The sequence below is a fragment of the Salvelinus namaycush genome, chromosome 37, assembly GCF_016432855.1.
Source record: "Salvelinus namaycush isolate Seneca chromosome 37, SaNama_1.0, whole genome shotgun sequence".
NCBI lineage: Eukaryota > Metazoa > Chordata > Actinopteri > Salmoniformes > Salmonidae > Salvelinus > Salvelinus namaycush.
Genome location: NC_052343.1, coordinates 15,184,067 through 15,198,057, shown reverse-complemented (window position 1 = coordinate 15,198,057; position 13,991 = coordinate 15,184,067). Strand labels below are relative to the sequence as shown.

At 42.4% G+C, this 13,991-nt stretch overlaps 1 pseudogene; it reads left to right on the top strand.

Moving 5' to 3' along the window:
• LOC120031320 overlaps positions 1-11,188 on the top strand; it is a 62,326-nt pseudogene extending 51,138 nt beyond the window's left edge.
• Positions 11,189-13,991: the final 2,803 nt, after the last annotated feature.

The window sequence follows — 13,991 nt, the reverse complement described above, 5'->3', positions numbered from 1 at the left end:
ATTACCACTACAATATACCATCTGCTCAGGTCTCTACAGTTCATAGAAAGACCTCCATGTCTCCATTACCACTACAATATACCATCTGCTCAGGTCTCTACAGTTCATAGAAAGACCTCCATGTCTCCATTACCACTACAATATACCATCTGCTCAGGGTGAGGGTAAATGGGGCAACAACTATATATAGCTATAGCATACAGTATTACCAAACCCTATTTCAGCTTACATATGATAATTGAATATGTAATTTCATCCACCCAGTGCCAATGTGTTTGTCTTATGTAATGACAGAATGATAAATATTAATTGATGGCAAGCCACTGAGGTTAATGACCAACTGATCCAGCGAGATCAAGAGTGTGTACATGTACATGTGTGGATGGGCGAGTATGTACGTGCGTGTTTGTGCGTGTGTGTGTGTGTGTGTGTTCATGCGTATGTGCGTGTGTGAACAGGGAGAGAGAGTGGATGTTTTTCACCCAGTGTGAGGGGGTGAGTGTCAAGTCTCTGGGCTGATTAGTGGCTCATTGAAAGTCGTCTCCCATTATCACACTATGCTAATGCATTGCATTGAGAATAATGTGTCAATCTTGCCAGCCTGCCATCTCACTGTCTAAGAGGACCACAATGGAAATAAGCCTTCTGGCTTTATTCTGTTGTTATCCTCTAAAATGTTTAATTATGTAATGTTGTCTCCGGCTGGAACAGCCTACTGCTTTAAATGATCTAATACATTCAATCAATGTGTGGTATGTCTGTGTTCCTTGCCAGATTGTGTTGGTGTACAACGGCTCTCAGAAGAAGCTGAGGGCCTTGCCTGGGATGGACATCCAGTGGCCAGGGGGCGCTGCTCCTTTAGATGTGCCCGTCTGTGGCTTTAAGAACGACAACCCAGCCTGCCTCGCACGTCAGTGGACTCCGTCTGTCTCTCACTCACTTCTGTATATACTACCCCACATAAAATGTCTATGTTTGCATGACGAGGCAGAATGTATACTAGTCATAATCAGTCAAAACAGCTTACGATGACTGACTTTACACTGTCATGCAGTGGCTGTATTGAAGGAAACCAGGGGACCATAAAAATGTTTCCCCTGTCTCTTTTTCCAGGAACCATCACAATCCACCAGATGGTAACAATTGTGGTGTTCTTCATCATTATCATCATCCTCACCATTACTGTCTTCATATACAGGTGAGTGTAGACAGACCAGTTCAATCAGCAAGTAAGCACAAGGCCTAGAATCTACGGGAAGAGTTTTATGTCATTACATTTATAGCATTGTTCACATATCTAAAAGAGCAATCTATCATCTCTTTCTCTCTCTTTCACATACACACACACACACACAGGAAGCTGAAGCTTGAAAATGAGCTGGTGGCTCAGCTGTGGAGGGTCTCCTGGGAGGATATTCAGATGAGCAACATGGAGAAAGTGCTGCGAAGCGCAGGCAGCAAGCTCACTCTGTCCCTGGTGAGTCCACACTCACACGCACGCTTGCAACAACACACACATTTCACAATACACACAGTCTTGCACAAAACTGATCCCATCCCACCTTTCGCTTTATTTACAGAGGGGCTCCAACTACGGCTCCCTATTAACAGGAGATGGAAACTTTCAGGTGTTTGCCAAGACAGGCTATTACAAGGTAAGTTTGTGTGCGTGTGTGTGTGTGTGTGTGCGTGCGTGAAATAAAGTAACCTTTTAATGTCAACTGGATTGAATGCATAATGTTTTCTCTGTCTTTCAGGCGAACATTGTGGCCATCAAATACATCAACAGAAAACGCATTGAGCTCACCAGAAACGTGCTGTTTGAACTGAAACATGTGAGTCCTCATGAGGTTGTAGTGTGACGTGGGTATACTCCAGAATGTATATGTGCATCAGAGAATAGTGCTGTCCCTAAATGTGTAAGTCACATGGTGTCCTCCTTTCCTTCCCTCTCCAGATGCGTGATATTCAGAATGAGCACCTGACCCGCTTCATCGGAGCCTGCATCGACCCCCCCAACATCTGCATCATCACAGAGTACTGTCCTCGGGGTAGCCTACAGGTAGCCACCCCTCACCACAACTCCACTGACCCATTACAAATCTTTAGGAAACATTTTCCTTGTCTAAATGGTGTGTGTGTGTGTGTGTGTGTGTGTGTGTGTGTGTGTGTGTGTGTGTGTGTGTGTGTGTGTGTGTGTGTGTGTGTGTGTGTGTGTGTGTGTGTGTGTGTGTGTGTGTGTGTGTGTGTGTGTGTGTGTGTGTGTACGCATGGGTGTGTGTTTCATCCTTCAGGACATCATGGAAAATGAGAGCATCACACTGGATTGGATGTTCAGATACTCGTTAATCAATGACATTGTAAAGGTAACCACTGCTCTACACACTCCTGCTTATCTTTCCATGTGTCAACTTCAATTGACTTGAGAAAACACATTTGCATCATTCAACAAGTGAACGTCCGTATGTTTTGCCAAACATTTTCAGACTAAAGCTCAATATGAATAACTAATTTATCTCTAATCTCTCCTTTTGACTATCTCTCTCTTCTCTTTCTATATTTTACCCTCTATCCCTACCTCCCTCCCCTTCTCCTTTCCAGGGCATGGCTTTCCTCCACAACAGTGTCATCGTCTCCCACGGCAACCTGAAGTCGTCCAACTGCGTGGTGGATAACCGCTTTGTGCTGAAGATCACTGACTACGGCCTGTCCAGCTTCCGCACTGAGAGCAACACAGACGACGCCCATGCTTACTATGCCCGTTAGTCACCTGGCTCTGCAGGACATTTCCCTTTAGACACAGATTTAGGATCAGCTTACCCTGATCAAATCCTTAAGTGTTAAATACGAAACTGACCTTAGATCAGTGTCTGTAGGCAAATTAATTATACTTTTAGTTAACTTGTCCATCTATGTTTGTAGGAAAGCTGTGGATGGCCCCAGAGCTGCTGAGGTTGGAGAGACCACCTCCATGTGGCACACAGAAGGGAGACGTCTACAGCTTTGGCATCATTCTCCAAGAGGTGGCGCTACGTCACGGAGCCTTCTATCTGGAGGGAGAGCCGCTCAGCCCAAAAGGTAACACACACACACAGACACTCTCTCTCTTTCTACATAACAGACATTTGGGACCGATTTGATCCTATGTAGCAAAATTTGAAATTTTATTTTTTACATTGGATAAAAGTAGAGACTCAGAGCTAGAAAATTGTATATAATACATTACAGTTGAGGAACAATGGGAAAGTAATTCTGCTTTGAAAGTTTATAAACTTGTAACCCTACTTTATAGAAAAGGGCTCTTGAATGTTTTGGTACACCTACTAGAGAGCTCTTCTTTGTCTAAACCCATTCAGCATCGTTCACAACCTCTTAACTTCTTATGGCTGCAATACTGTTAACGGGATGATATGACAACAGCCAGTGAAAGTGCAGGGCGCCAAATTCAAACAACAGAAATCTCATAATTAAAATTCCTCAAACATACATGTATCTTATACCATTTTAAAGGTAATCTTGTTGTTAATCCTACCAAGTGTCCGATTTCAAATAGGCTTTTCAGCGAAAGCACCACAAACGATTATGTTAGGTCACCACCAACTCACAGAAAAATTCAGCCATTTTTCCAGCCAAAGAGAAGAGTCACAAAAAGCACAAATAGAGATAAAATTAATCACTAACCTTTGATGATCTTCATCAGATGACACTCATAGGACTTCATGTTACACAATACATATATGTCTTGTTCGATTAAGTTCATATTTATATCCAAAAACCTCAGTTTACATTGGCGCCATGTTCAGAAATGCCTCCAAAATATCCGGAGAAATTGCAGAGAGCCACGTCAAATAACAGAAATACTCATCATAAACTTTGATGAAAGATACATGATTTACATAGAATTAAAGATACACTTGTTCTTAATGCAACCGCTGTGTCAGATTTCAAAAAGCTTTACGGCAAAACACAATATTCAATAATCTGAAAACAGCGTTCAGCCACAAAAGCAAGCCATACAGTTACCCGCCAAATTGTGCAGTCAACAAAACTCATAAAAAGCATTATAAATCTTCACTTACCTTTGCTGATCTTCATCGGAATGCACTCCCAGGACTCCCACTTCCACAAGAAATGTTTGTTTTGTTCGGTAATGTCCATCATTTATGTCGAAATAGCTATTTTTGTAGCGTGTTTGGTAAACAAATCCAATGTCAGGATGCGCGTTCACTAAAAGCTGACGAAATGTCCAAAAGTTCCGTAACAGTCAGTAGAAACATGTCAAACGATGTATTGAATCAATCTTTAGAATGTTTTTCACATAAATCTTGAATAACGTTCCAACCGGAGAATTACATTGACTTCAGATGAGCGATGGTCAAAGCATGGTCAGGTCATGGCAGACCTGACTAATTCCCCTCTCATTTGGTCCCCCTTCACAGTAGAGGCATCAGACAAGGTTCTACAGACTGTTGACATCTAGTGGAAGCCGTAGGAAGTGCAAACTCATCCATATCTCGCTGTGATTTCAATAGGATCCTGGTTGAAAATCGACCAGCCTCAGAATTCCCACTTCCTGTTTGGATTTTTCCATATGAGTTCTGTTATACTCACAGACATAATTCAAACAGTTTTAGAAACTTCAGAGTGTTTTTTATCCAATACTAATAATAATATGCATATATTAGCAACTATGACTGAGGAGCAGGCCGTTTACTCTGGGCACCTCTGTGCACCTTTCATCCAAGCTACTCAATACTGCCCCTGCAGCCATAAGAAGTTAAGCCTTAGCCCCACCCATCTCTTTAAGGATTCACATGTGAGTCCATGTGCTAAACAGTGACTAACTAAGTAAGAACACAGCAATAATCCCAACCCATACTACTAGCAATACAAACTGATTGTCATAACTAGCCACCATGCATGGATCTCCAGGTAGCTAAAGCTAACCAACTAGGTTCAATGTTAGATAACTAGCAATGCAAATAGATTTCTGAGATACAAATAATATTACAACACAGATCATACAGGTAACATTAGCTAGTGAGCCAGCCAGCTAATGTTAGCTAGCTAGCTAACAGTACGCTCTAACTTAAAATGAAAATTACTTTCTGACAAAATTAGAAACGTATAATATCTGAAAATGTATCTAGCTAGACTATCTTACCCGTATACATGGATGAACACTTCTCCCTCTCTGACGGATGCCATGGTTGCCCTTAGTTTGAAGATGTAATCCGGAGACAGGTGTTTTATACAACAGCCTTCTGTGTTCTCTTTTCGACTCCCTCTGCATACAATCAAACGCTAGAATTTTCTCCATCTCCTTAGCAATCATACTCTGCTACCACCGGGCATTCAACTTCTTCCATGACAACAGCATTGTTGATCGCTGTTTCAGAAGACTCTACAATGTCTGGTTCAATTAAAATGTTTTTATCTAAATCAGGGATTTCCTCATCGTCTGATTCATTTTCAGAGTCACAGAGAGTCAGCATGGCACGATCGTCCCCCAGAAAGTGGAGAGCAGTAGCAACACTTCTGCAGTTCTTCATGATATCTTTCAAGAAAGCTGTGGTAGAAAGGATTACCTACACATACTGAGCAGCTCATGTTATAGACAGAAGCATGCTACATGTCAGACCAATCCGAACTCATCTCTCGGCACGTCCAGACCATCCATTATCTCAGCCAATCATGGCTAGCTGGAAGGTTCCTGTCTTTTCCCGTGGTTAAACCAACTAGGCTCGTAATTTATTCATATTTACAGATGGCATACAAGTTTGTTATTAAGGCACATGAAAGTTCATTGTTCCAGAAGGCATTTCTGCCAAAAACGCATTTTGATCAAAAATATTAATGTTTACGTTCAAATGCCTCTCCTGTAAAGTAGTGACGTGCGACATACTCCTAGTTTCCTGAAACGAGTCACATTTGTGCTCCCATACACTTTTGGTCATAAGCACGCTTATTTGCACATAAACACATATGTCTTATAAAAGAAAGAGATAATACCATTGTTGCTGAGTAAATTATACCCCAGATTGTGTCCAAGATAAACAGTGTTTGTATGATTCTTCCATCAAAAGCATAACAAACAAACCTAACAAGCCTCCTTCCCGTCAAGGCTCTGTGGTCTTTGCTGACTGCATTATCGCCGAGGAGCGATAAGGCAATTAGAGCAACTCAAAACAAAAGCTGTTATTCTGCACATTGCACCCGCAAGTCTGTTTACTTAGGAAAAGCTCTGTAGAAAACACAAACCTATCAAAAAACATATAACAGCTCCAGTGACTCAACAAAGCTACAGTATGTCGTTACATTTTACTCCATGTGAACTGTATTCTTTATGTTTCAAGATTTCTCCTTGACTCTACTCACAAAAAAACATGACATCAAATTCATGACATCAAGTGTAGACCCCCAAATATTGACACAACCAAATAGTTATTTCAGAGCTAATGACTAATATGCCACAAAGTTCAAATGGAGACATGGAATAGTTTTGCAATTGCAACCATTTGGCAACTTAAACTAGGGAAAGTTCATGAATTTGTCGAACACGCTCCCAAAAGTGACCGAATTTTCCCCTTGTTTTCGATTTTCTCACTCAGCCCCTCTTGCACCCCACTTACCCTGAAGAGCCTACTCTAATGATATGGAGGACGAGAGCTAATGTACCTCCCTGCTTTGTACTAAGGATAGTTAAGCCCACGGAAACACTTGTAGGGACAAACACACAGTCACATGCTTTAAATAACACACAAACATATTATAATTGTTTACTTTCCACTGTACTGTTTTCTGTGTCTCTGGCTTAGAGTAAAGCAACACAATTTTAATAAAACATCAGATTGTAAGTACATAGCTGCAAACAAGATATTTCCTTTTCATTTGAGCAGGGGTGTGTGACTCTTTAGAATGTTTTTTATTATCAGTCAGGATTTCAGATTCAATTGTAGTTAGGACAGATTGTAGTTCCCAAACTATCTTCCTTCTTTAGAAAATTGAAAAAGAAAGCGAAGATTGGATTTCTTGCTATACAGATCAGCAATAACAGCTGTTGTTGTGCTCCAAGTCAAGTCTCCATCACAACGTGTTGAGGAGAAAACCTTGCTGCACCCATGTCTGCCAACCACCACTGCTCAGTGAATTCGTTTTTTTCCTTAACCATAACTGCATGAAATTGTGCAAAATTGAAGAAGATTGAACGTGAGTGTGGTCGATTGCAAGAGTGGTGTACTGAGAGACAAGCAAGTGTTTGTATTTGCTCATCAGAGTGTAACACTTTGTACTGGGAGACAGCAGCTGTTGTGTGACAGAAAAACAATGAACTGAATTAGAACCAGAGCATGCCATTTATGCCACTGAAAACACTTTATGGTCTTAACTCAATCAGGCTGTTGTTGGGTGTGTGTGTGTGTGTGTGTGTGTGTGTGTGTGTGTGTGTGTGTGTGTGTGTGTGTGTGTGTGTGTGTGTGTGTGTGTGTGTGTGTGTGTGTGTGTGTGTGTGTGTGTGTGTGTGTTTGCATGCTTAATTTTTTTCTGAGTGAGGGCAGAAATAGGGGAAGAGGGTGAGAAATGATGAAAGTGTGAACGAGAGGATAGAATAAATTGGGAGGGAGAGATAATGGAAAGATTGTGAAAGCATAGATATGAACACAATGGAAAGGAAATTGGACTGGAATCTCTGAGAAGATGAAAGCAGAAGGAATGACACTAGATAGAAAATATTACATTACACAATCTATAGGAATGCTTTCTACACTTCGTCAGGGCATGGACTCTACAAGGTGTCAAAAGCATTCCACAGGGATGCTGACCCATGTTTACTCCAAAGCTTCCCACAGTTATGTCAAGTTGGCTGGATGTATTTTGGGTGGTGTACCATTCTTGATACACATGGGAAACTGTTGAGCGTGAAAAACCCAGTAGTGTTGCAATTCTTGACACAAACCGGTGCTCCTGGCACCTACTACCATACCCCGTTCAAAGGCACTAAAATATTTTGTCTTGCCCATTCACCCTCTGAATAGCACACATACACAATCCATGTCTCGATTGTTTCAAGGCTGGAAAATCCTTCTTTAACCTGTCTCCCCCTATCTATACTGATTGAAGTGGATTCAACAAGTGACATTAATAAGGGATTCACCTGGTCAGTCTATGTCATGGAAAGAGCGTAATGTTTTGTAAACTCCCCCTTCTTCCTCTAGAAATCATGGACCGGGTGGTTCTGGGTGAGTGGCCATGCCTGCGGCCTGCTGTCAACCCTCAGATCCACAGCCAGGAGCTGGGCCAACTCATGCAGCGTTGCTGGGCAGAGGAGACCACTGAGAGGCCTGAGTTCAACCACATCAAACTGCTGCTACGCAAACAGAACAGGTGGGTGTAGGGGGGGAGAGTTTGTGTTCCATGATGTCATTAATGTCTGTGCGTCTCCACTCCAAAAAAAGAGTATGACTACAGTACCTGTCAAAAGTTTGGACCCACCTACTCATTCAAGGGTTTTTCTTTATTTTTACTATTTTCTACATTGTAGAATCATGTAGTAAACAAAAAAAGTGTTAAACAAAGCAAAATATATTTTATATTTTATATTCTTAAAAGTAGCCACCCTTTGCCTTGTTGACAGCTTTGCACACTTTTGGCATTCTCTCAACCAGCTTCATGAAGAATGCTTTTCCAACAGTCTTGAAGGAGTTCCCACATATGCTGAGCACTTGTTGGCTGCTTTTCCTTCACTCTGCGGTCCAACTCATCCCAAACCATCCCAATTGTGTCGAGATCAGGTGATTGTGGAGGCCAGGTCATCTGATGCAGCACTCCATCACTCTCCTTCTTGGTCAAATAGCCCTTACACAGCCTGGAGGGGTCATTGTACTGTTGAAAAACAAATGATAGTCCCACTAAGAGCAAACCAGATGGGATGGCGTATTGCTGCAGAATGCTGTGGTAGCCATGCTGGTTAAGTGTGCCTTGAATTCGAAATAGTCACTTGCACTGTCACCAGCAAAGCACCCCCACATCATCACACCTCCTCCTCCATGCTTCACGGTGGGAGCCACACATGCAGAGATCATCCGTTCACCTACTCTGCGTCTCACAAAGACACGGCGGTTGGAACCAAAAATCTCAAATTTGGAATCATCAGACCAAAGGACAGATTTCCACTGGTCTAATGTTCATTGCTTGTGTTTCTTGGCTCAAGCAAGTCTCTTATTATTATTTGTGCCTTTTAGTAGTGGTTTCTTTGCAGCAATTTGACCATGAAGGCCTGATTCACACAGTCTCCTCTGAAACAGTTGATGTTGAGATGTGTCTGTTACTTGAACTGTGTGAAGCATTTATTTGGGCTGCAATTTCTGAGGCTGGTAACTCTAATGAACTTATTCTCTGCAACAGAGGTAACTCTGGGTCTTCCTTTACTGTGGCGGTCCTCATGAGAGCCTGTTTCATCAGAGCGCTTGATGGTTTTTGCGACTGCACTTCAAGAAACGTTCAAAGTTCTTGAAATTCTCCGGATTGACTGACCTTCGTGTTTGTGTGCGTGTGCGTGTGTGTGTGTGTGTGTGTGTGTGCGTGTGCGTGTGCGTGTGTGTGTGTGTGTGTGTGTGTGTGTGTGTGTGTGTGTGTGTGTGTAGGGAGTGCAGCACTAACATCCTGGATAACCTGCTGTCCCGTATGGAGCAGTATGCTAACAACCTGGAGGAGCTGGTGGAGGAGAGAACCCAGGCCTACCACGAAGAGAAACGCAAGGCCGAGGCCCTGCTCTACCAGATACTACCACAGTGAGTCTCTGCTACACAAACACGCACGCACGCACACACACACACACACACACACACACACACACACACACACACACACACACACACACACACACACACACACACACACACACACACACACACACTGAGTCAATACTATACACACACACACAGTGCCTAATGTTACTGTCTGTACCTGCAGTTCAGTGGCGGAGCAGCTAAAGAGAGGGGAGACGGTGCAGGCCGAGGCCTTTGATTCAGTCACCATCTACTTCAGTGACATTGTGGGCTTCACAGCCATATCAGCTGAGAGCACACCTATGCAGGTGAGAGAGCACAATCACATTGTGACACGACTCCCACAGGTGTGACAAGTTACAAAGATAGACCTTACAAGGGAGGCCATAGTCAAATCCAACAATTTCCATTCTGCTCTAAAAAATGTTTGCCTCTTTAGGTTGTGACCCTGCTCAATGACCTCTACACCTGTTTCGATGCCATCATTGACAACTTTGATGTTTACAAGGTAACATTATATTTCTCATCAATGTGCAGATGAAGGAAAGGAAAAGAGGAGATGAAGTCTCTATTGAGATCCTCCATTAGGACCCACTGACCTCCCTGCCCCTGCTGTCTCTGTGGCGCCCCCAGGTGGAGACCATCGGCGATGCCTACATGGTGGTGTCCGGCCTACCGGTGAGGAACGGGAAGCTACACGGCCGAGAGATTGCCCGCATGGCCCTGGCTCTGCTCAACGCTGTACGCACCTTCAAAATCCGCCACCGGCCTGACCAGCAGCTCAAACTACGCATCGGCATCCACAGCGGTGAGCGGCACGCAATGTTCACATACTAACAGACACAGTGATGATATACCAATTTCAGTTGTGTGATTGACCAATTCACTCCACTCTATATTCAGGCCCTGTGTGTGCAGGAGTGGTGGGGCTGAAGATGCCACGGTACTGTCTGTTTGGAGACACAGTCAACACCTCTTCACGACTGGAGTCCAATGGTGAAGGTAAGCCACAGAGTAGTCATACAACATGTGGGTTTTAAATCTGGGACTCAAGTTCCACAGTTCTGTTGTTTTTCATATCTCTGTGGTAGTTAATTGACTAATTAATGATTGCTTCCCTCACCTTCTCTCCCGCACAGCGCTGAAGATCCATGTGTCTGCGGCTACGCGTGACGTCCTGCAGGAGTTCAACTGCTTCCAGCTGGAGCTGAGAGGAGACGTGGCGATGAAGGGGAAAGGGAAAATGACCACCTACTGGCTACTGGGAGAGAGCAAGAGCAACGAGTCAACGAGCTAAGGAGACAAGCCAAGGGAAGGAGGGAGGAAGGTCATGAAGGAAGAAGTGGTGGAGGAAAATGTGAGCAAATAATGGGAACCACTGATTGATGTTCTGGAGCAAGTAAACAAATGAAGAGGCCTGGTGAATGAATGAGGTGGGGATGGGGGAGGTAGATGCGGGAGAAGGAGAAGGAGGATGTGGAGAACTTTCTTGACTTCAGCCCTCCTGCACTTGAACATCTAGATTCTAAGGACATATAGAAAGCTACATGCTCTGAGAGTGTGTGTGTGATGTTCTGTGTATACGTTTTTCCAGTTTTATTTCTATGTTGGAGGTTTTGGATGCAACACTGATGGTATTTAGATCGGTAAAAAAAATGGTTCACAAACAAACCTTTACAGGAGGTTGTGGATATTGCTATCTGGTGGTCACATTATGTAACTGTTTTTTGAATTCATGTCTTTTATGAGTACACAGTATCCCACTCAGCACAGACGTCAGTTCAAAGTCTAGTTTTGATTTAAATTTGGTTGAGTTGTCAACTAATTCAACGTGAAATCAACATTGGATTCAGAAAAAAAGACGAAATGCTTTTTTGCAAATCCAATCAGTTTTCCACGTTGATTCAACATCATCACATACATTTTGGGGGTTGAAATGACGTGGAAATGACGTTCAAACTTTGGGTCTGGGATTTATCATTTGATTAATTTCCACGGTAGTGTTTGTGATCATGTATCCTCAGACCCCAACCACAATAACTGAGCCTACTCTGGAGTTAAAATGACTTGCTTTATATATATATAAATATATATATATATGTGGGTGATGGGTGGGTGGGTGGGTGGGTGGGTGGGTGTGTCTAATGTCTCATCAGTGTATATGATTTGTCTGTTTACAGTCATATCAGTCTTATTATTTTGTACAATACAGATGTTGTTTATTTCTCAATAGATTACTTTTCTATTGCCTAAATGGAAATTCACAGAAATGCACTTAAGATACATCCTCTTACTCTGGTGAAATAAAGTCAAGCGTCCCACTTCTTCGGCACCATATACAGTTTCATTATTCTCACTGAAGTGTACGATTGCCTCTCAATCTGTCTAATCAGATTCAGTGTAATGCATTATTGTTGTTAGTGAAAATATATAGCTGAGCTTACATCATACACATTGAAAGTGGCATGATTTTGAACATTACAGGTAACTGCCAAAATAATGGAAACACTTGAGTAAATGGGGGATACAAAGTATATTGTAAGCAGGTGCTTCCACACAGGTGTGGTTCCTGAGTTAATTAAGCAATTAACATCCCATCATGCTTAGGGTCATATATAAAAATGCTGGGCAGGCCATTATTTTGGCTACGTTCCCCCATAGGATGACAATGCCTCCATCCACAGGGCACGAGTGGTCACTGAATGGTTTGATAAGAATGAAAACGGTGTAAACCATATGTCATGGCCGTCTCAGTCACCAGATCTTGACCCAATTGAATACTTATGGGATATTCTGGTGCGTTTTCCACCACCATCAACAAAACATCAAATTATGGAATTTCTCATGGAAGAATGGTGTCGCACTTGTAGAATTTATGCTAAGGTAAATTGAAGCTGTTCTGGCTCAACGCCCTATTAAGAGACTTTATGTTGGTGTTTCCTTTATTTTGGCAGTTACCTGTATTCAACAGTAATTGAAGAAAGGTAACCATTTCTGCTGGAAAGACAGGCTCTTGACAAAGGCTAGCTTTATGAAAATTGTGGATTGACAGTTGGACACACACTGGCTCCTGATTTCCTGAATGGATTTGTCTGAACAGCTACTCTGAAAACACCCCTGGAATAAAATGAAGAGGTCACCAGGGAACTCTTAAAAAGGGTACACACTGAGAACCTCTATAACTTTGCAATAACAAACCGTGTCGAAAGGACAAAATTAATTCTGGGGTAGATGTGTATATTTTGGTTTGGTGTTCACAGTAACCTTTGCGTTTGAGAGTCATGGAGAATGGTCTTGTTTTTTGCGTCTCAAGCCAACAGTGTTCATCTGTTGAGAAGTGTTGAACAGATCAATACTGTCTGTAAGACCTCATATATCAGCCTGTTGACATGTATTTTCACCTTTTGTTTTTCTGTTTGAATCAGTAAATATGGTATTATTGGCTGTTTTATTTCTGTGTGTCCCTATCAGTGGTGGGGTGTATGTAAATGTATTCACTATTCAGAGCATGTGTGTGAGAGGGTAAAAAAAAGCAGGCACCTTTACAAGTCTTTAACAGGTACTTTTTCTCCACCAAACCCTTTAATTACTTACCGAATCTCATTTAAACTATATCTGATCCCCACTTTCACTATTATCAAATATCTTTAGATTACTTCATTAAACCCTCCTCTAATCCAGGGCAGCCTAGACAAAATTAGCAATACTGTAGTTTCGGGTTCTTTCTCCCTGTCCCTCTCCCTCTTTTCTTTCTCAGTCAATCATCTCTGACTAATCACTCTCTCTCTCCCCAAGGATCAAATGTAACCCTTTCCCTTGGGTCAGAGCCCAAAGGTCGGTATTAGAATAAGCCTTAAACTGTAACCTGTCATCCATCATAAGGTAATGTAGTCATTATCTAATGTGTCTTGAAGCCTGTGAAGTATGTGTGTAACGATATTCGTCTTCGGATGAAGAGTAGTCATCGGACCAAAGCGCAGCGTGGCAAGTGTTCATGTTATTTTTATTAGAACAGAAACACTAAACAAAATAACAACGAGAGTGAAACGAAAACGAAACAGTCCTATAAGGTGCAGCAACACAAAACAGAAAACAACTACCCACAAAACACAGGTGGGAAAAGGCTACCTAAGTATGGTTCTCAATCAGAGACAACGATAGACAGCTGCCTCTGATTGAGAACCACACCCGGCCAAACACACAGAA